Source organism: Macaca nemestrina, chromosome 19 (genome assembly GCF_043159975.1).
Source record: "Macaca nemestrina isolate mMacNem1 chromosome 19, mMacNem.hap1, whole genome shotgun sequence".
Classification (NCBI taxonomy): domain Eukaryota; kingdom Metazoa; phylum Chordata; class Mammalia; order Primates; family Cercopithecidae; genus Macaca; species Macaca nemestrina.
In genome coordinates this window covers 74,767,263-74,789,508 of record NC_092143.1, presented here as the reverse complement: position 1 = coordinate 74,789,508, position 22,246 = coordinate 74,767,263, and the positions used below count along the sequence as shown (strand labels likewise).

At 40.2% G+C, this 22,246-nt stretch overlaps 1 protein-coding gene across 26 annotated transcripts in view; it reads right to left on the bottom strand.

Annotated features, from left to right (window-relative positions):
* Positions 1–944: 944 nt before the first annotated feature.
* The window catches only part of LOC139360127 (uncharacterized), a 149,883-nt gene continuing 128,581 nt past the window's right edge, over positions 945–22,246 (bottom strand). For 15 of the 26 annotated variants that reach the window (XR_011617290.1, XR_011617284.1, XR_011617283.1 and 12 more), the window contains 4 exons: positions 16,756–17,012; positions 15,965–16,117; positions 7,924–14,746; positions 945–5,173 (listed from right to left, as the gene is read on the bottom strand). The gene's annotated coding sequence lies outside the window, so the exon portion shown is untranslated. Of the gene's footprint in view, positions 5,174–7,923; positions 14,747–15,964; positions 16,118–16,755; positions 17,013–22,070; positions 22,222–22,246 lie in introns of those variants that run through there. The other 11 variants (XR_011617285.1, XR_011617292.1, XR_011617297.1 and 8 more) reach the window with 7 other exon arrangements.

The window sequence follows — 22,246 nt, the reverse complement described above, 5'->3', positions numbered from 1 at the left end:
ATTAGGGTGAGCTCCTGGTATATCCACCTGTGTGGGCATTAGCAAGTCACTTAACATCTCTAGCATTCAGGTGTAAAATACAAGGATGAGCCGGGGAAATTGAATCATTTTGGAATTTCTTACTCACTCAACTATTTGTTTAATAAAAATGGAGTCATTAAGAGGCCGTTAGATGGATGTAGAGAAAGGGAACCCTTGGTGGGAAGGTAAATTAGTACAGCCATTATGGAAAGCAATATGGAAGGTCCTCAAAAAATTAAAAATAGAACTACCAGCAGTCCCACTACCGGGTATATATTCAAAGAAAATGAAGTCAGTATATCAAAGCGATATTTGCACTTTCATGATTATTGCAGCACTATTCATGATAGCCAAGATCTGGAATCAGCCTAAGCATCCATCAGTGGATGAATGAATAAAGAAAATATGGTATATATACATAGGGAATACCATTCAGCCTTAAGAATAAGAAAATCTTGTCATTTGCAACATGGATGAACCCACAGGACATTATGCTAAGTGAAATAAACCAGGCACAGAAAGACAAATACTACATGATCTCACTTACATGCGGAATCTAAAAAAGTCAAACTCTTAGAAGCAGAGAGTAAAAGAGTGGTTACCATGGAGAAGGCAAGGTTTAGAGAAATGATGATCAAAGGATACAAAATTTTTGTTGAATGGGAGGAACAACTTCAAGAGCCCTAGTGTCCAACATGGGGACTATTGTTAATGTATTGTATACTTGAAAAAAAAAATTAAGTAAAAATGCTACTTGCTTGGAAGAAAAAAAAAAGGCTAGATAGCATTTAGCACTTTTAATTCACAAAGCAGGGAAATAATGTGATGCATTTAAGAAAACTTCCCATCACAAATGCTTACAATAAAAGGGTTCAGTACTTAAATGTTAAACTTCAGTAGTCTGTAATTACACCAATGCCTCATTTCCTGAAACCGATCTGTGGGGTGGGACTAGATGTGATAAAGGTAAAAAAGATGTGATGATAGCAGATTTCATTTTTTCTTTTGAGTTTTATTTTATTTTTATTGACATATTTGTACATATTTATGGAATAAAGTATGGTGTTTCAACACATGTGTACATGCTCCTTAAAACCATTCTTTGTGGTGCCTTCAAGATAGTTTTGCTTAAGTAGCATGTGATGGTGAGTAGCGCTGTTCATATTAGGCAAGTTTCTATTTAGTTTGATCATTTCAACATTTGGCGTGATGTGCTCTGTGCCTGCTTTTTTAAAACTGAGATCAGATAATAATGTATTTGTTGCCACCTGAATGCACAACCAAGTCAGGAGGCTGATGCCCCCTCAGAGCAGAGCAAGGTAATGCTGCTTTCTGCATGTTACTTTCATGGTCTGTTATGTGTTTTTGTATTGTTTTATATAAATATGCTTTGCATAGAGTCACAAACAAAAGTAATGAATAGCTATATAAATACAGAGAGTCAGTTCCCTGTATATTTACATATTTTGGGTAACCTATGTTGATTAAAATCCACAGGGCTCAGATTGTCTTTGCAATAACAGTCCCTCATCTAGGAAAGGAAGAGTTTTAGAATCTTCTCGACAACCTTGAGTTTGTTTCTAGATTTTTCTACTTGGTAGCACTTTACAGCCATTTCTAGCAAAGAAGCACACTTTATCTTTCTCCAGATTGAAATGTTTTTTCCTTTCTGTTGAGGTAGGTGACACCGCAACTGATTCGTTATCACAAGGGCCATTTGAGGAAGATATCACCATCACGTGCTACTTAAGCAAAACCATCTTGAAGGCACCACAAAGAATGGTTTTAAGAAGCAGTTTAAGTGAAGTAAATCAGATTCAGGGTCACTCATTACTCAAGTTCTACCTGACACTGCTGAGCTGGAAAGCAAATTATCTGAGTCACCATAATCTGAGGGGTTTTTTGGCTTACATTTTGCTATCTCTCTGTTTTTGCAACAACAAAGTTCTAAGTTGATCTCAAATAAATTACAATTTTAATTTTATATAACAAGGGAATCTGTATTAACATAAATGATCGAAATCACTTCTTCCTACAGAGAAGGGAAGGAGTATGAGGGAACTAACATTTTTGCATGCTTACTATGCCCCAGATTCTGGGCTTACTAAGTAAGTAAGCAAGTGTGCCATCTCATTTAATTTCACTAGAGCATATCATTATTCCTTTTTTTTTTTTTTGAGATGGAGTCTCACTCTGTCACCCAGGCTGGAGTGCAGTGGCACAATCTTGGCTCACTGCAACCTCCTCCTCCCGGATTCAAACCATCCTCCTGCCTCAGCCTCTCAAGTCGCTGAGATTACAAGCATGTACCACCACGCCCAGATAATTTTTGTATTTTTAGTAGAGATGGGGTTTTGCCATGTTGGCCAGGCTAGTCTCGAACTCCTGGTCTCCAGTGATCCTCCCACCTCAGCCTCCCAAAGTGCTGGGATTATAGGCATGAGCCACCACACCAGACCACATTATTTCTATTTTTAAATGGAGAAGTGAGCCTCAGAGACATCACACAAATCATATGTTAGGATATATCAAAAACCTTCCAAATTTCTGTGCTTTTTCCTAAAAAGCATGCTGACTATCTAGTAACCTATCCTACTGCTGTTGTTAATATTCACCTGACATAAAACTCAAGAACAGCACTGTGGCTGCAGTAGAGTCGGGGTAATCCAGGAAGCAAGGAGCCTGTCTCTTCTCCCCAGGTGCTCTCACTTCTGCATAGTGAGATTATTCAGGCTGAGCCTCACTTGGGACTGAGCCACCACCTGTACAATTCCTATCTTGGTAACAGCAGCTAGTGCCGAAACCTTGGAAAGAACAATACTCTCAGGCTGAATTGAAACCCCTCTCTACTAAAAAAAATACAAAAAAAAAGTAGCCGGGTGAGGTGGCGGGCGCCTGTAGTCCCAGCTACTCGGGAGGCTGAGGCAGGAGAATGGCGTAAACCTGGGAGGCGGAGCTTGCAGTGAGCTGAGATCCGGCCACTGCACCCCAGCCTGGGCGGCAGAGCAAGACTCCGTCTCAAAAAAAAAAAAAAAAAAAAAGAAAGTCGCATGCCAATTTACAATTGTGTATTCCAGGACAAAGACTGTGAAAAGGTTTTTGCATGTCTTTTAAAAGATAACTAGTTTCACTGAATAGACTATTTCATAGCCCAGAAAGTCACTGTGTGACCAAAGAATCAGAAATAGAAACGTTGGCACCACTAAAGGATAGTTGTCTACTTAACAGATTATGATGTGATCTCCTGATGACTTTTCCAATCTGGAGAACCAGAAATGATTGCTTATACTCAGAGCTCCATCTCATAGATGGTGCTATAGAAAGAAAATTCCTGTTCTCTCGACTCTTCTTTTTTTTTTTTTTTTAACCCTTTGGTAACATCCAGCCCCTGAGTACCTGTGGCCTGTGTACCTGTTTGATCTGTGAATTTTGAGTTTTAAGCATTCCACCCTGAAAAGTGCAAAACCCCTTCTAAACTGGAGCGGAAGAATTTGGCTTCGTTATACTTTTAATGTAGCCTTTGTACAATCCTTTCTTGCTTCCTGCTCAGAATGGCGTTTTAGAATATGGATATCTAACACTCACACTGAAAAACCTAGACATCTATATGACCCTTTTGGTGAAAAATCCACCAACTGGCCCCTAGCATGGTTTCAACAGTTCAGAAGCCTTTTTCTAGCACTTCTTAAGCCGAATTCAACTTAACCTAACTAGTGACTGTGCATGTTTATGTGTGTCGATGACAGAGGTCCAGAGGAACCAACTTAAGAACTGTAGTCACATTTTATAAGTGAAAGCATTATTGCTGCCCCAAGAACCTGACAACATTTTATGATATGATGCTGTTAATACCATAAGCCTGAAAAGAGCGGGGACTGTCTTGACACTTAGATTCAATTCCTGCAAAGAGAAAACAGGTTCTGATTTAATTATCTTATGGCTGTCTATATTTGTCTATTTGAGAGATGAGACTACTTTTATCATAACAAGAGATTGTTTCAAACCAAAGTAACTGTTTTTAAAAAATACCTTCAATATATTCACTTGGCTTTTAAAAATGTCACTTTGAAGCATCCCTTAGCAGTCATGTAAAACAATTTTATATATATGTATGTATGGTATTTATAAATTATATATATATGGCTTGAATTATTTTCAAAACTTTGTAATTATCAGCAGAAAACAGAACTCAGATGGAAAACAGTAACCTTAGAAAGCAGAGATCTAAACTCTGGAAACTTATAATATGTTTGTTCTGTTAAAAATGACAATGTTATTGTCCAAAAATAAAATGAAAAGGGCCTTTAGAGTCAGAAAACCAGGACTTGGATCAATTGCATGACCATGGGCCAATCGTTACCACCCTGAAGGACTGTTGCCTCATTGAAAAAATGGTTATACAGGTTGAGTGTCCCTTATCTGAGATGCTTGCGACTATAAGTGCTTCAGATTTCAGATTTCTTGGGATTTTGGAATATTTGCATTCCACTTACCAGATTAACATCCCAAATCTGAAAATCCAAAATCTGAAAATTTTTGAGTACTGATGTGACACTCAAAAAAAATGCTCATTGGGGTATTTTGGATTTCTGATTTTTGGATTTGGGATACTTAACCTGTAATAGCAGTACTCACCTCTTTGAGTTCTTGCATGTTTCAAATGAGCCATGGGTATGAAATACTCAGCGTAGAGTGCACACACATGACCTTGGACAGGGTCTCTCCCCTGTGTACACTCAAGTCCTCAGACACTTTTTTAATTGTTTTAGTTCCTCCACTTGTCTTTCCACTGCTAAATCCCTAGAACCTAAAGTAGTACTTGCCACTTCATAAGTGCACAAAAAGTACTTGTGGGAGTCAGGAAGACAGAGGGCAGGTAGGTGGGTTCTTGTTTTGTCTGATTTCCCCAGTATCCGAGTCTCCTGCTCTCTGCCTGGTCCCTTCATATTGATGACTTGGTAGCACTGCCTGCCTAAGAGCTTGGTTTCTGTTTCACTCCTGGATTACTGTTTCATGAGTCAACCATTTGGCTCTCAAACTCCACAGCTCCCCAGCAAGCCCATCACCTTCCCAGGTGAAGTCCATGCTCCTTAGAAGTCACTCCCATCTCTAGATCTGGCTGGTGTGCCCTTTGATTAGGCACAGCTATACTCTGTAAAGGCAAAGGGTATCATTTATAATCATAGTCAGAAAAAGTGAGGGTTGCAGACGGTGGTAGTCATTAGTAGTCTTTACCAAATATTTCTCCCCCTTTCTGGGTACATAAAAGAGTTGCACTCCCCTGACCCCTTCTAGACAGATATGGCCATGTGAGTTGCTTTAACACCAACTTGTGAACATGAACAGACATGTCACTCTAAGCATAAGTGGTAAGAGGAGGATTTGCCATGTCCCCTTTGCCGGTCTTGTTCAACTTGAAAGCCAGTTTCCATGAAAAAGTATTAGTATCACCATTGTGGGGGTAGCATTCCCTTGATCCAGGTCAGGAACATAGGGTTCTTCCCAGCTGTGGTTTAGGCCTCACCAGGAAAGTGTGGATTCTACAAGGATAGGAGATCAGGGGTCCATTCTCAGAAGCTCCAGACTGAGGTGTAACATGACCTTCAAGTCCTGATATTGAGAATCTTTCTGATGCCAGTACTTTATCTTTGACAAGTCATTCATGTATGATTTAAGAAAAGAGCTGAACAATTAGTAAGTAGGATGATATTTGTATATAGCATCTCAGAGATTACCAAACAGAGGAGTTTTAACTTGACTTCCAAAGTTTGAGTTGGAATTTTACACTTCTAAATTAGATTTAATAATTTTTCAAAGCTTCAGAAATAATAGGAAATTTATGAAGACCAGAAACCTCACATCAATTACATCAAGATAAATGCCAATGAGATAGGGGAAGAAAAATACATAAGCATTACAAAACACAGACACTTTCACACAGAGATACACACACAGACATGTGATCCATATATAAACCTTTTCTACTAAGCAAAATAGAAACCAAAAATTGTTTTAATTACATTAATAAATAAAAAGAAAAGAAAAACCAGATTTAATGCCAGGCCATTCCAGTTTTGCTCCAGCCTGTGTCTCCTAAACAGCTTCAGGTGACTTCTGTGGTCTTCCATATCCTATTTGAAAATGTGTTTTTGAACTAGATGACATCTACAGCCATGGAATTCAGAAGCCTATTGTCACTTTAAGGTGAGTGGGAACACATTTTGTTCTAGCTAGAAGACCAATTTAAATTAAACTGGAACATTTTGAAAAAAAATAAGCTTATTGATTCACTTATGCCTGACTCCTTCAAAACATCTTTTGAGTTAGGTTATGACAAGAGACATAAAAATAAAGTTAATAATAACATTGAATGCAAAAATTAGGTTCCAAGAAAGTACAAGAATGCGAATACACTTGCTGAAAGGGAAAATACAGCTGTGATTACATGTGAGATATGGCTGTAGGTTTCTTGAAAGTCAAAGTCAACACAAAAAGTTTACCCATGACATTTGTATAGCTCTTAGGAAAGTCCAAAGTTTTCCAAATGTTAAAGGCATTTAAAAAAGACTGTCCATATGGCACATTTTTAAAAAGAAAAGAAAAGAGAAAAAGAAAGAAAACCTAAAGAAATAAGCAATATCTCTGAATAGGCAATTCACAGAAAGAGAAACCTAAATGGGTAGTAAATATTAAAAGATGCCCAAACTCTTTCAAAATTAGGAAAATACTAATTAAATCATTGATAAAGTGTCAGTCTATAATCATCAGATCGACAAAAACTAAAAAGTTGCATAACATCAAATGCTGGTGAAGAGATATAGAAATGGAATCCCTGATACCTTGCTGGTGAGGATATAATCTAATAGAGCTATTTGGGAAAATAATCTCACTGAGTTTGCTGACATTTAGTATGGATATACCCAACAATCCAACAATTCTACTGCTGAATATACCCTCCACGAATCACTCAGGTGCTCAAGGATAAGATGTGTTCATGTTCATGGTAGAGCTGTTACTGTTAGTAGACTTACCAATGTATGAATAGCATGGCGTGTAATGGAATGTAAAAAGCAATCACTTATGCTTATGTGTAGCATCATGAGTAGATCTTTAAAAACAGTGTTGAATAAGAAAAGTTAGAAAGATACTTATACCACAGTATCATCTATGTAAATTAAGCACAGTGAATGCCAAAATTTTTCACATCTTCTGTGTGTGTGTGTGTGTGTGTGTGTGTAAAAGGTAGAATGGATGAACATATATATTATAAATAGTATATATTTCATATATATTATAAAAGCTGACTATGGTTGGAGGGGGCTGTGAGATTAGAGACAGAAGATAATAGAGAAAAAAGTAAAACCAAAGTAAATGAAACAACATAGAAGCATTCTATAGCTTGATGATGATAAAATGTCATGCAGTTCATGATCATCTTAAATTTTCTTATCAAAAGTCCATATTTAAAAAACTTTTCTGAACATTTAAAAGTTGAGGAAAAAACAAAATTAAGAACATGTGAACAATACCATAAAAACACCAACTCTATTTGAGAGCCTTCATGAAAGCTCAACTTGAGTCTCATACAATGAGAACTTACGGTAGTTTTAAAGGATTAGTCTTTCTCACTTGGGGAGAGAAAATGTAATAATACCTCCTTACAGTTACTGCAGTTGAGGACAGAATTCATTCATTCGAGTTCTATGTTAGTCTGTTCTTGTGTTGCTATAAAAAAATACCTGAGAGGCCGGGCACGATGGCTTACGCCTGTAATCCCAGCAGTTTGGGAGGCTAAGACAGGCAGATCACCTTAGGTCAGGAGTTTGAGACCAGCCTGGCCAACATGGGAAAACCCTATCTCTACTAAAAATACAAAAACTAGCCTGGCATGGTGGCCCATACCTGTAATCCCAGCTACTCGGGAGGCTGAGGCAGGAGAATTGCTTGAACCCAGGAGGCAGAGGTTGTGGTGACCCAAGATCGTGCCATTGTACTCCAGCCTAGGCGACAGAGCAAGACTTGATCTCAAAAAAAAAAAAGAGAGAAAAGAGAAAAGAAAAGAAAGAAAAGGGAAGGGAAGGGAAGGGAAAAGAAAAGAAGAAAAGAAAAGAAAAGAAAAATACCTGAGACTGGGCAACTTTACAAAAAAGAGGAGTTTAATTCTCTTGAGGTTCTGGAGGCTGTACAAGCACAGCACCAGCATCTGCTTGGCTTCTGGGGAGACCTCAGGGAGCTTTTACTCATGGCAGAAGGTGAAGCAAGAGCAGGCATGTCACATGGCAAAAGCAGGAGCAAGAGAGAAAGAGAGACAATGGGAGATACCACACACTTTTAAGCAACCAGATCTCACAAGACCTCACTCACCGTGTGGAGGACAGCCCCAAGCTATGAAGGATTTGCCCTGATGACCCAAGTACCTCCCACCAGGTATAACTGCTCAGTGGATTCTCCTTGCCCACTGCCTAGACAGAGCTGATTTATCAAGGCAAGGGTATTGCAATACAAAAAGAGTAATTCACACAGAGCCGTCTGTACAGGAGACTGGAGTTTTATTATTACTTAAATCAGTCTCCCCCAAAACTTGGGGATCGGAGTTTTTAAGGATAATTTGGCAAGTAGGGGCTCAGGAAGTGGGGAGTGCTGATTGCTTGGGTTGGGGATGAAATCATAAGGCATCAAAGTGAGTTTTTCTTGCTGTCTACTGTTCATAGGTGGGACTGCAGAGCTGGCTGAGCCAGATTACCAGTCTGGGTGGCGTCAGCTGGTCCATCCGAACAGAACACAGGGTCTGCAAAGTATCTCCAGCACTGATCTTAGGCTTTACAACAGTAATGCTATTCCCAGGAGCAATCTGGGGAGGTTCAGACTCGCAACCAGAGGCTGTATGGCTCCTAACTGTAATTTCTAATCTTGTAACTAATTTGTTAGTCCTACAAGGGCAGACTGGTCCCCAGGTAAGTAGAGGGTTTATTATCATCTTTATTTCAAAGTTAAACTATGAACTAAATTCCTTCCCAAGGTTAGTTTGGCCTACACCCAGGAATAAACAAGGACAGCTGAGAGGTTAGAAGCAAGATGGAGCTGGTTAGGTCAGGTCTCTTTCCCTGTCATAATTTCCTCAGTTATAATTTTTGCAAAGGCGGTTTCACAGGCTCCACCTCCAACACCAAGGATTATATTTCAACATGAGATTTGATGGGGACATATATCCAAACTATATCAAGTCCTGATTTATATGAGGTCCTCCTCCTCAGCCCAGGACCTGGCACATAACGGTACTCAGAAAGTCTGTAGAATGAATGAATTAACATTTTAAAAGCATAGAATTATTATTCATATAGCTAAACCTTGGGACGATAAACCAAAAATAAAATTCAAAGGCCTCCCACAACCATTTGAATGGGCTCCCTCCTCAGCCAGGTGCTCTAAAATTTAACCTGAAAGACTGGCTCAGGCCATGACAGGAAGTGGGGGGGTTGGACAGTCTCACGATACCCCTCCAGCATTAACATCAACACAAACTTTAAGTCTGGGGAGAAACATTTACAGTCTTTTGAAGCATGCTACTTGGAGGCTTCATCTGCATGATAAAACCTAGGTCTTCACATCCCCTATCATAACCCAGACATTCCTTTCTATAGATAATAACTCTTTCAACCAGCTGCCAATCAGAATATGTTTAAATCTACATAAAGGGTGAGTTGTCCCACCCTTCCAGATCAAACCAATGTAAATCTTACATGTATTGATTGATGTATTATGTCTCTCTGAAATATATAAAATTATGTGCCCTTTATAAGTCATATACTTTGTTCTTGGTGAAATTTCAGGTTTTGGGAGGGAAGGGGGTGTGTGTGTGTGTGTGCGCGCGCACCTATGTGTCTCCTTTCCTAGATTCCCTGGACAGGCATAGCCAGGGACCCTGGTTAAAGATTGATCCTGCAATCTAGTTAAATGATATATTCTAATAATTAGAACAAAATATTTTAATCATTAGAACAAAAAATTCCCCCAAACAACCTGACTATCCTAAGCTACAAAAACAAATTCGTGAGGTGCCAATAAGTTATATTTGCTTTATATGAACAGAATATTCTTCCCCAAAGATATTGAAGAGTTGTAAAGCCAAGTCTGGAAGATATACATTTGCGTAATGAAAACTAAAAGGACTTTTCATTTTAAGAAAAGACTCTTTTGCATAAAAAATTATATCTTGTAAATATATGAAAATATGTATTTATAAGCTTTTAATCAGATAAATCTTAAGCAACGGAAGTGTTTATAGGCTAAGTGTTAGAATCTATTTTGGTATGAAGACCACTGAGAAAAGGAGACAAAGCATCCTTGAAATTAACCATATAAGCCCCTGGATAAAATAGATTCTAATTTATATAACTTTATAAAGTCAGGCGCATCTTCTAATGTGTAGTGTCAGGAAAATGTCTTTGTGATTAGACAGCTGGCTGCATGATGAGCATGCCCAGACACTCAGACGGAGAGGAACTGGATCATTCGATGGAGCAGAATAGACTGTGCTCAGAAATGACCTTCACAAGAACTTTAGATGTTGATTACCTTAGTTGAAAGGGCTCCAAGCAGGAAGAGTCATTAATTTTGGAAAAATTCGATCAATGATGTTTTTCACTTCTTTCAGCTGCTTCACACAGACTAATTATTTCCTTTTTAAAGCCTTGAGTTTTTCTGGCAAATTCTAATGTAGTAGAATGATAGCCCTTTCCAAGTGAGTGGGGGACCCTCACTTGTTGAACCTTGATCCCCAAAATCGGAGTCCCTTTTCCATCTTTTCCCTCTACTTTTGCTGTAAGGCTTAAATTCAGAATTCGAGTAACTAAATCCAATGATGAAGTCATAATACAGCTATCTAGACTGGAAGTTCTTCTGCTCTGAGTGGTTCATTATTATAGTTCTGTATTTGTCTTTAGCCTTATTTAAATCCCTTCTGTTGGGGTTTAAATCCACTACTTATCATTCTTCTATCCTAATAACCACTCATTTATTCATTTGACAAATATTTGTTAAATGTCCTTTATATGCAGGTTACATAGGAAGTACTCATTCCTAAATATTTTATTTAAACTTGCCAGTTTTAGTGGATGTGTAGTTGGTGACCCAGATACTCCTTCAGAGCCAAGGTACTCTTTCTGCCAGCTGCTGGAATTGGTGAAAGCTGACAGCCCTCAGCTGCATCCCTTCTGGAAAATTGCCTTTGGCCAAAGGGAGCTGCCTCACACGAGGTCATGCGTCCTCCCTGGGTAGCCCACATCCAATGTCTGGCCACTGAGACTCATCCCCACTGCTTCAGTTTGGGCCAGTTCTGAAGGGCATCCCGGCTCAGGACTCCAACATGCCCCTCCCACCTGATCCTTCTTCCTTCACTGCTGTCATAGTGGTTTTGCCCAGAGCACGACCCAGTGGAACTCCCCACAGATCTCCATCTCACAGTCAAACCTCCATGGAAGCAAATCTAAGTCAGAGTAAACCACAGCATCACTTGTCACAGCCAATCTTCACAGTCCCTGCTATTTCTATTAATATAATCATTTTTAGTATCCAGAGAAACAATGGATATTTGGGCTCCCAAAATATCCATTGCTTATCTGATGCCAGACATCCAAAAACACAACAAAATCTCTGACATTTTCCCCCAAAACTTTGCAACCTAACTTAAAGCATGTGAGTGATTCTCTGCGTCCAGATTATACTTAAAGAGAGTGATAAGATTAATGCTCTCTGCTAGTATCTTTTGAAAAGCAAACCATCATTAACTGGTCCAACCGAATGTTGCCAACTGATGCCTTCTCCATTGACCAACTTTCTGGGGGAAAAAAGTATAGCATATTAGACTTTAGGTAGACTTACTGGTAGATTGTTTCACTAATGAGCAAAGCGAACATTGATAAGTGGCAAACCATTCACCTGGGTGTCTTTGTATTATGCAAATGAACTACTTCCTCTTGTCTCAGCTGTATTCTGCTTACTTAGAGTGAAGTTTAAGGCTGGGCCGAGAGAGGGTGAGAGAGCTCCACCCTGGAAGGCCCTTGCAAGATAAACAGCAGTTTGAGCAGGGGCACTCTTTGCTTTATTTGTAACCTATTGCTAAATTGGGTTTCCAGAAATCATTTACTGATGTTTATTTGTTTGGGGGGATTTTTTTTGGGTATGTGCTTGAGGAAAATGAATACAAATCTAATACCTTTTCCTGTGGTAGAAAACTAAAGACTTTCTTTAACTTTTTTGTTAGAAATAATTATTTTATTTATGCTGAACTGCAGGGAAAACAGGATATGAAGTCCCAAAACATTTCTGCTTTCTTTCTGAGTATTTAATTCAGTTTATCAAATATCTATTGAGCATCAAATCTATAGGATTCTCCACACTTGGGGTACACCAGTGAACAAAACAGACACAAGCCCTGCCCTGAGTTCTACTTTCTTTGCTCTACTACCCTGTGGGAGAGAGAAGGAGGCGTGAGGGAAGGATGCAGACATGATGTGCAGCATATTTCCAGGCTTTCAGCACAAGCCTGCTTTTAATTATTCCGTCCTGTTCTCAGACCACATAACTCACTTATGTCCTTAGATTATACGGTCACTTTTATTTTGACTACCGAGACGTGATCTTTGGTGTAAATAAGACTGAAAATTCTCACCTCTTCTTCATCTGAAAATATTGCTGGGGAGACGAGGGGCTGAAAGGTGAAGGGAGGGAACTGGTATTTATTGAGCATTTAGTACACTCCATGTGCTTTACATGACATGCATTTAATCTGCACAATCTGCAAGTTGGATATGACTTTTATCCCTACTTTATGTATGAGAAAACTGAGACTGAGAGGTTGACTAAATAACTTTGCAGAGATCACACAGGAAGTAAGGCACTGACCCGGGACGGAGCTCAGGGCCCCTGCCTTCTCCCTTGAGGTGCTGACTCTGTGGGAGGCTCTCGGGTAGAAGTATCACACTTCCGGTCTACCGAACTTGTCAGCATACCTAGAGCTTGAGAAAGAATTTTTTTAATTCAGTGAACACTTATGCAGGTTTTGAAACCAGTGTGCTTTAAAATGAACTTGAGCAATAGAGCCTTCTGGGCCTAAGAAATTCAGAAGAAAAGTATTGCAAAGATTTGTGTAACAGTTAAGCCTTTCTTCATGATGATAGCCACAAACCTCCCCAGAGGTCATCTGCTGTGGCCTCTTAGATTCTTATACAGAAGCTTCTCCCAGAGAATATACACGAGGTTTTCTGTGCATCCTACCCATCCAGCCACTTCTCTCCCATGTATCTTTGAACTGGGAACAATTCCACACTTAAATAGGGAAGTGTGACAAGAAAAGACTAATGATAACAGGTGAGGCTGCTCACCAGCGGCTGCTTTGGTGGGCTGGGAAACTTGTTTTGGAGAAGTTGTTTGAACTAGTAATTTATTTCTATTAAAAATGAACAACTCTGAATACCACTGTAGATTTATATTCCTTTGATATTTTAAAATTTTTTGTTCTTTCTTCTTCTAATAAAATTTAAGGCTAAATATCTGTCTCTAGGGAAAAGAAGTTATTCAGTCATACTGGAGAGGAATATGAAAGGGAAGGCTTGAACTGTCGTTAGTCAGATACTTAAATCTGCTGATAGCATGTGTTCATTACTCTTCAGTCTTAAAGCTGGAAAATTAATGAATTTTCTGAAGCCAAAGGAAGGCGAACTTTTATTTTTCATGGGAGAATTAAAATATTAACATCTGTACAATATTATTTGTTTACCTTTATATATCTTGATTTGTTCCACAAAGAATTTGGAGTGGCTTATAAGAATTGTTAGCTCAACAGTGGGATAGATTCATGGATAGAGATATAAATAAAAATTAGTATCATTGTATGATTTTTGTTATAGTATGCTATGCAATTATTGACATTAAGCTGATATTCCTAAAAGCAGAAGCAAAGAGGAATACTGTATATTATGTCATTCATATTTTGTCCTGAAAGAATAAAATTCTTCAGTGAAGCAAAGATTTTCCTGACACTTAGGTCTGACAAGGATATTTTATCTGACATGGCCAGTGTTTTTCGATGACATTCTGACAAAAAAGTGAAGGCAGGTGTCATGGGAAACTTTTTAAAATTTTCCCTGAATGCAAACTGAGGATATAATGACCAAGTCCAACTCAATGGAAGCAATGTTCTGGATAAATTAGAAAGTGTGTGGTCAACATACACAACTTGCTAGTAGTCTACCTTAATTTCCAGAGTAAGGATACCAAAATCATAGCCCATGGCCCAGCAGCTTTCTCACCTCAACTTAGGATGTGTGGATCCATCATAGAACTCTTTTCTGCTTAGACCAAACTGGGCTCAGATCCATTTCAAAACAGTGCTCTTGGTCTTCACTACCAATTGATTAGAGATGGAAAAAACTACAGCCTGTTTTTTATCATGACAGAACCGTCTAGGGCATCAATATGCACTTCAAGAGACAGCGCAGGCCTCTGAAGTTGTACACACCATTATCTGTGTAGGTCTCTCGAAGTGTTTTTCCAGTGTGGGACTTCAGAGCTTTCAATCCACGAAAGACTCACCGTCAGGAATGCATTGACCGCACGTCCTGTAAACACTTTTCTTTAATATTTGTGTCAAGAGCTTTCACTAAAAGGTGAGCAGCAAACAGTTCAAAGGCATCTTCTGGCAAGAGTCTGGGCCCAGTGTTCTGTGCTGTTAATCAAAGGCAGAGCCGTATGAACTAAAAGATCAAAGCGCACCATCCACCGACACACTCTTTAGAACTTAGAGCCTGTCCCGGGCTGGCACCTGGCATCCACCTGCACCTGGTGAAGGCGGGGTAGAACCTCTGCAGGACCAATCAAAAATGCTTCTGCAGTGTCTACTGGGTGACAGAAAATGAGGATACGGTGTTGAACAGGTGCTTGTCCAGATTGGCCCTAGGCTAATAATTACACTATAATTAATTACTATTTTGGTATTTTTGTTTGTATTTATTTTTATTAATATACAACAATTGTACATATTTTGGGGGATATGTGATATTTTGATACCTGCATATAATGTGTAATGATCAAATCAGAGTAATTGAGATACTGTCACCCCAAACATTTATCTTTTCTTTGTGTTGGGGACATTACAGTTCTTTGCTTCTAGCTACTTTGAAGTGTACAATAAATTTTTGTTAACTATAATTTGCCTATTATTCTATCAAATACTAGAACATATTCCTTTTATCTGACTTTCCTTTGTACCCCTTGACCAACATCTCTTCACCCCCACTAATCACTATGTTTGTTATTTGCTGTGAAGGATAAGGACAGCTGGACTTGTCCTTAAAAGTGGGCTAAGTAGGCCGAGGTGGGCGGATCATGAGGTCAAAAGATCGAGACCATCTGGCCAACATGGCAAAACCCCGCCTCTACTAAAAATACAAAAATTAGCTGGGCGTGGTGGCGCACACCTATAGTCCCAGCTACTTGGGAGGCTGAGGCAGGAGTATTGCTTGAACCCAGGAGGTGGAGGATGCAGTGAGCCGAGATCATTCCACTGCACTCCAGCCTGGGCAACAAGAGCAAGACTCCATCTCAAAAAAAAAAAAAAAAAAAAAAAGGTGGGCTAAGTATCTTCCAGAACACAAATAAAAAAGAACAGACATGTTTCCAAAATTCTCACCAAGTATAGCCAAGTATACAGCATTGATTTTCATAGTCTTTTACGGATTGATAATCATCTTATTAGTTTAGGAATAAATATGTTGTTTATATTATAAGCAGATCTCTATTTATCTTGCCAGCTTAGGACTATAGAAATATGTTCGTTATGACTTTGGTCATAAAATGGTTTTTTGGTGGAATTCAGAGAATACATTACTCACACAATCATCACAAGTAGATTCATTAAAGTTACTTTTAAATATTTAATAGTTACCATCAGATAAATCCGCAAGTGGACAACTTTTAAGGAATTCAGTGTTTCATAATTTTACGATGGTTAGAAGCATCTTATAGCAATGGGGACAAAAATGTGTGGTGGCTGTCATCTGGTGCTTTCTATTTCTCCATAAAGTATGAGAAACCTGCACTGAAAAGGAAAAAGAAATGTCAGAGAGTTGAGGAGAATAGAGCACATCGAAATTATTATTGTGATTTGTCCTCTTTACACAAAAGCAGAGAAAGCCTCTGACAACTGCCTACATTGACTAATTTAGTGCTTGAAACTTTTAACCACAAACAGATATCCAAAGTGCACTGCCCATTTGAAAGGAAGACTGTAGGGTCGGGCTGTCTGGATTTGGATCCAACTCCTTCACTTACTAACTGTGTGGACCTGGGCGCAGATCAGTTTCCTTACCTCTGTAAGGAAAACCCTGTGCCTCAGTTTCCTTATCTCTATATTGAGGTTAGTAATAGTCCTTACCTTAGAGAGGTTATTTAAATATCAAATGATTACATATGTAAATGCTTATAATAGTACCTAGTAAACAATAAGCAAGCGTTAGCAATTATGATTTGAGGTACCCCAACAGCGCAGGACACACAAGAGCTAAAAATGAACATTCAGAATAAATGACCCCAATGGAAACAGAAAGAATTTTTTTTAATAAGAAAACTTTTAGAAACTGCAACTTGGTATTACTAAATTAGTTTTCACAGAACATTGAGAGGATATTGCAATCACAATATGAGAATATAAATAAGGCCAGGCCCGACAGCTCATACCTGTAATCCCTGTACTTCGGAAGGACAAGGCAGGAGGATTGCTTGAGCTCAGGAGTTCAAGACCAGCCTGAGCAACATAATGAGACCCCCGGTCTATAAAATAAATTATTTTTAATTAGCTGGCCTTGATGGCACATGCCTGTTGTCCCAGCTACTCAGGTGGCTGAGGCAGGAGGATCCCTTGAGTCCATTAGGTCGAGGCTGCGGTGAACTGTGATCATGCCACTGCACTCCAGCCTGAGTAACAGAGTGAGACCCTGTCTCAAAAAAAAGAAAAGAAAAGAAGAAGAACAGGAGCAATCTGTTAACAAGATAGTCAAAGAAAATTTATAGAATAAAAAGACAAATGTCAAATACGTAGACCAGTTTAGAGGACCCACAGCAGACAGCCTGCTGCTCAGCAAGACCAGCTTTCTCTTTCTCTTCCTCTTGTGCCACAGCCAGACTGCATTTCCCAGGCCCCCTTTGCAGCTTGGGATAGCCAGTGGAACCTGAAAAGGAGTATGTCTCATGCCCAGGCCTGGCCCCTGAAGCTCTCCCTGGTGCCGTTCTGTGTTGTGAGGCTGTGGTGCAGTTATACAGTGGCAGATGTTTTTGCAGTGGCTGGGGGATTCTTTGTGTGGAAGTGCCAGAGTGTGGGCTGGCCCATGGGCAGAGGTGTCAGTCAGAACCATCAGTGCTGCTCTGAGGAGCCTGAACTTTACCTTGGGACCATGGAGATCCACTAAAGTGTGTGCTCTGTGTAGACAGGGGTGTAACAAGCAGATGTGCATTTCAGAACATTCACTCCCTTGGCTGGGGGAGGATACTGAAGAGGCCAGGAGAGGTGGGAATGGTGCTGAGGCTGGAAGCAGTTAGGAGGCTTGGTAATCACCAGGTGGAAAGGAATCGGGCTTGAAATGAAGTAGTGTTAGAGGGATGAAAGGGAGAGATAGATGCCCAAGGACATTGTAGAGTCAACTGTTCTGTTGGGTGTGGGGAGCTGAGATGCCACAATAAGAAATAAAGGTGGATACAGATGTCATCACATTTGGAGCTGCATCATGACTTTGGGTGCTTATGCTCATGCCTGCTGTTTTCTCTGAGTAGTTAGAAAATTTTTTTTTAATTTGTTTGGTTTCGTTTTGTTGTTGTTTGAGACAGGGTCATGTTCACACCACTGAACTCACCCAGGCTGGAGTTCAGTGGTGTGATCATGGCTCACTGCAGGCTTGACCTCCTAGGCTCAAAGGAACTTTTCACCTCAGCCTCCCAAGTAGCTGGGACCACAGGCTTGCACCACCACGTCCAGCTAATTTTTTTTACTTTTGTTTTTTGGTAGAGACAAGGTTTCACTATGTTGCCCAGGCTGGTCTTGAACTCCTGAGCTCAAGCAATCCTCCTGACTCAGCCTCCCAAAGTGCTGGGATTACAGACATGAGCCACCATGCCTGGCCCAGAGGACTGTTATCAGCCCCCTCTCCACTGCCAAATTCTACACTCTATCCATCCCAAACTATGGCTATTTCGTTTATTGCTGCCCTTGTAGGTACTATTGCTCCGTCTGAAATATGCACATCCCCTTGATAATCTAGAAAGTTTCTAAACAGCCTTTTACCTACATCAAGTCTTCTGGGAAGGCTTCTCTCACTTCAGAAAAGCCCAGCTGTAGCCCCTTTGAGCCTTTTCTCTCCCATGCCCTCTCCCTTCTGGTGGCACTTATAAAAGTGGGGTCACCATGCTCATGACCTCTTTACAACTAGACAGACAGCATCTGATGGCAGGCAGGGATTTTTTTTTTTTTTTTTTTTTTTTTTAAGACAAAGTCTTGCTCTGTCTCCCAGGCTGGAGTGCAGTGGTGCAATCTCTGCTCGCTGCAACTTCCACCTCCCGGGTTCAAGCGATTCTCCTGCCTCAGCCTCCCGAGTAGCTGGGATTACAGGTGCACGTCACCACAACCAGCTAATTTTTACATTTTTAGTAGAGACGGGGTTTCACCATGTTGGTCAGGCTGGTCTCAAACTTCTGACTTCAGGTGATCCACTTGCCTCGGCCTCCCAAAGTGCTGGGATTACAGGTGTGAGCCACTGTGCCTGGCCGGAGGGATTTTTTTTTTTTTTCCATCCTTGTGTTTCCAATGACTAGCCAAGGGCCTATGATTCATAGGTGCTCAGTAGACATTTGATGAATCAGCTAATTCATTAATGAGAATAAAGGGACAGGAAAAAGATGTGGATCTTGAAGTAGTAACATCCCCACCTCCTTTCACATGAGAATAGAGAAGCTAAGGAGCAACTCCTGAAAGGACCAATAGCCTGGAAAATTTGATAAATAAAGTTGGAAGCAAAAAATATATACATTCCACACAGTTGTATGATTCCTGTGCTTTTTGTTGCCTCAACTGCTTCATTCCTTCCTCTTTTGGCCTTGTGCTTGAAGGCTGGCACTACAGCAACCGTCTTGGAATATGAGGGGACCTTAAATTTGGAGGCTGGCTCTAGAAAGGGAGAGCCTAAAGATAGTAGGCACCTAGGCCCCTGGATACCAAAGAACCAAAACACCAGCACATAACTGCCCAGCTCTGGACAGCTTTTCTTGAGGGTTGCATCTCCATATTTAGGCCACTATTAGTTTGGGTTTTCTATTGTAAACAGCGAAACCTAACACTATGTAGAATGGCTTGCCTTCTGATAACTGCCATAAGTGCCCTCATGATTCTTTATCTTTTTAAATTTTATTCATTTATTTTTACACAGAGTGTCACTGTCACTCAGGCTGGAGTGCAGTGACACGATCATGGCTCACTGCATCCTTGACCTCTCAGGCTCAAGCATTACTCCAACCTCAGCCTCCCAAGTAGCTGGGACCACAGGCCTGTGCCACCACACCCGGCTAATTTTTAAACATTTTTTCGTAGAGACAGAGTCTTCCCATGTTGTTCAGACTGGCCTTGAACTCATAGGCCCAAGAGATCCTCCCTCCTTGACCTCCCAAAGTGCTGGGATTACAGGTGTGAGCCACCGCACCCAGCAACCCTGATGATTCTTAATCTGATTTTACTTTTATTTTACTATGTCAGCTTCTAAGCAAACACTACACTAAACTATGTGGCAATCAAAGTAAAATCAGATTAAGAATCATCTCATTAGAAACTTCTCTAAATGGAATATTTAGAGAAATGGTGTGTAACCCTGCATCACGTCCTGTAGTCGAGTCTGTTACAAGAAAACAAGGCAATTGTGCTCCTTGTGGATCACAGACATGCTCAAGTTCTAGAACAGAACTTGCCTCATCTTGTAAGTAGTGCAGATCATGACTTGCCCTTTTTACATCTTCGGTCATTAGAAAGTCAGCCAGATATGGGAGTCTAAGAATCCTTCTAACCTTTGGCGCTCTTCTCTTCTCCTCTACCTCCCTGTCCATGCATGATCCAACTCCGTCCTACTACTACTGTTCCCTTGGTCCGGTGAGGAGACTCATTCGCCTAAAGGTTCCTATTCCTGGGAGGGTGGTGGACACTGTCATTCTTCAGCTTGAAACAACTACTAAACAAACCCATCTCTACCACGGGAACATGAATCCCACTCATGACATAACTTCCATTTGTTATTATGCAAAAAGTTTCTACTTCCACTAGAGTGAGGAGAGGAATGAAGTCAAGAGGAGCCTGGAGCGCAAGTGGAGTCTAAAGAGATTCCGTGGCGGCCGGGCGCAGCGGCTTAGGCCGGTAATCCCAGCCCTTTGGGAGTCGGAGGCAGGCGGATCACAAGGTCAGGAGTTCGAGACCATCCTGGCTAACATGGTGAAACCCTGTCTCTACTAAAAATATTTTTAAAAATTAGCCGGGTGTGATGGTGGGCGCCTGTAGTCCCAGCTGCTCAGGAGGCTGAGGCAGGAGAATGGCATGAACCCAGGACTCGGTAGCTGTCACTCCCTTCCCACGTCCTGTAGCAAGGTTTCATCAGAAGCAGCATTTCTTCTTCTACCTTTGAATAATCCAGTTCGCATTTTGCGTATTGATTCAAAAGTCAGAAAAGTAAAAACGAATATAAAAAACAACATATTGAGCATTGAACTATCTGAATCAAAAGCATATGGTGGTTGTATAGGAATTGTTATTTTTTCCCCCGTCACTGGTTTTTTTTTTTTTTTTTTTTTGCTTTTCGTTGCATGAGAATAAAATACTTTCACAGAGCAATTTGGAAAGTTCAAAATTGCTGGGCATGAAAAATGATTTTCATTTTTGGACAGATGTGATATATTTTCAGAAGCCATTTATATCCAACTGCTGTGCCAGTCTTTGAGAAATCTGACTTAAAAAAAATTGTAGCCTGATACAAGACACGACAGGTTTCTGTACAGAGCCTTTGCTAAGCCTTCCTGCTTGGATTCAAAGATAATAACTCTATGGCATACAAATACCTTGCAAAAATAGGTATTTTTTGTTTATACCTGAAAAAATATAACTAGATATGCAGTTTTACAAAGAGATGGCAAGTTGATATTTATTTTATAGAAGAACTGGACGTAATAACTTTGTTGTTACTTGGTGTGTGTGTGTGTGTGTGTGTGTGTGTGTGTGTGTATTTATTTATTTATTTATTTATTTATTTATTTATTTATAGGGTTTGGTTCTATTTGGGGCATCAGGCATCCACTGAGGATCTTGGCATGTTATCTCCTATGGATGGGGAGGGAGGGGCTACTGTATGTCATAAAGTTCAGTGGAAAAATCCCAGTGGGGAGGAGTCCAGACAGAGGAAACAGCCCAGCAGGATTTGTTAGTGACTGATTCCAGTTTTAAAAAATAGTTTATGTGATAATTAAGCAAATGAATAGTCATATTTTCTAAATGTGGGTTTTTAGCTTGCCATTGACAGAAAACGAAGCTGCAAAAAGGGGAACCACTCTTACATGCAAAATAATAGAAAGAAAACTCAAGATTACCTAAAAATACAGACAGGTTGAGTTCCTGAGTGAATCCTGACTAGCTTCCACAGTGTTTGTGCAATAAGTATTTATAAATCCTTGAGATAAATCACCACTAAATGACCGGATAGCAAGCCAATACACACACACACACACACACACATTTCCCTTTTGAGAAAACTTTAGGGTTTTATTCTGAGGCCTCACAGCAGTGAAATGGTTTATTTATTTATTTATTTTTATTTTTATTATTTGTTTTTTTGAGACGGAGCCTTGTTCTGTCGCCCAGGCTGGAGTGCAGTGACACAATCTCGGCTCACTGCAAACTCCGCCTCTTGTGTTCAAGTGATTCTCCTGCCTCAGCCCACCCCCCTCCTGCCCCCCAGTAGCTGGGATTATAGGCGCCCGCCACCACACCCAGCTAACTTTTGTATTTTTTAGTAGAGACGGGATTTTGCCATGTTGGTCAGGCTAGTCTTGAACTCCTGACCTCAGGTGATCTGCTAGCCTTCGCCTCCCAGAGTGCTAGGATTACAGGCATGAGCCACCGCACCGGGCCTGCAATGAAATGATTTTAAGGAAG